Source organism: Pteropus medius, unplaced genomic scaffold (assembly GCF_902729225.1).
Source record: "Pteropus medius unplaced genomic scaffold, Ma_sr-lr_union100, whole genome shotgun sequence".
NCBI classification, from domain to species: Eukaryota; Metazoa; Chordata; class Mammalia; order Chiroptera; family Pteropodidae; genus Pteropus; species Pteropus medius.
This window is the reverse complement of record NW_024340696.1, coordinates 11,884,888-11,886,237: the sequence shown is the minus strand read 5'-3', so window position 1 is coordinate 11,886,237 and position 1,350 is coordinate 11,884,888. Positions and strand designations below refer to the sequence as shown.

The following is a 1,350-nucleotide window of genomic DNA, read 5'->3' as shown; positions in this document are numbered from 1 at the left end:
GGTGACTGGATTTTGCATGAGGACTAATTATGTCACATGGGGCAAGTTAACCTCTCTGTGCTTGTTTCTTCATCAATAAAACGAAGAAGATTTTTTAAAAATCTACCTTGCTTTGGTCACTTATTAGTTGTATGGGCTTGGTAGATCAACTTTTAAAGAGTCTTAGTTTCTTTATTTGCAAAATGGGTAGAATAACTCCTATCTCTAAAGGATTGTTGCAAAGCTGAGATAAAATGTAGGACAAGTAAATGGTTCAGAGTAGGTACTCAGTAATTGTTAGATATTATTATTGCAAGCTACCTTCCATCCTTTTGATGGTAGATGGGAAATAAATAATCAGAATGTACATACAGAAAAGAAAATTTGGACTAGAAAATTTAAAAATTTGTGTTGAGTTTCCCTGAAAATGTCTTCACTGCCATTTCTGCTGGGATGTTGGAGTCTGATACTACCTCCCACACTCTAGGGGCCAGAAGCCTTTCATGATCTGATTCTCAGTGTGGTGGTTAAGCAAGCTGCCTCTGGAGTCAATGACCAGGGATCAAGTCATGGCACCTCAACATCCAAGCCTTATGATTTTGACCATTTTTATTATTTATTTATTTATTTAAAATGTTTAGGCAAGGCAACCCTTGTTTGACCTCACAAATTGCAAGGACCTAGTCAGCTTACGATCCCTTGTTTTTTTATTTTATGCCTACAGCATCTGTTCTTCCTAGGTGGTGTCCCATCCAAGTACTAACCAGGCCCGACCCTGCTCAGCTTCTGAGATCAGACGGGATCGGGCTTGTTCAGGGTAGCATGGCCATAGACCGAACATTTTAAAATTCTCTTTGTATTTGAGTTTCCTGATCTGTAAAGTGGGCATAAGAATTATACCTGCCTCAGAGGTCATGATTAAGTTAAATGAAATAATACAAGTGAAATGACTAGAATGGTGCCCCACACAAGGTAAGGTGTTTAAAAATGTTATCCATTATTATCACCTGGAAGCTTTCCTATGCAGCTGCCATAGCTAGAGGGGTAGCGATGGAACTGGCTCACACTGGTTTAGGATGGCTGGCAGTGCACACCTCTTCCAGACCCTACATTCAGTGACAGCCCATTGGCAGCTTAAAATTGAGAGTATTTACACCATGGAAATTGGCAAACATTACAAATCAGCTCTTCTCCCCTCTTCCTACCTAAACCCAATTATGAAATGTTTACCAACACACTGTTGGGTACAAGGGAACCCACGGTACCACTGGACCTGCCTTTCCATAACTCTAAGGTCAAACCAGAACAGGGAGGACAGCCAGATTGAAGGCCACTACCCAATCAAGCTGATGGGGAGAGGCAGATACTCTC

The 1,350-nt window shown here is 41.0% G+C and overlaps 1 pseudogene; it reads right to left on the bottom strand.

Annotated features, from left to right (window-relative positions):
* Positions 1-694: 694 nt before the first annotated feature.
* Positions 695-813, bottom strand: LOC120609985 (uncharacterized; annotated as a pseudogene).
* Between the last annotated feature and the right edge of the window lie 537 nt (positions 814-1,350).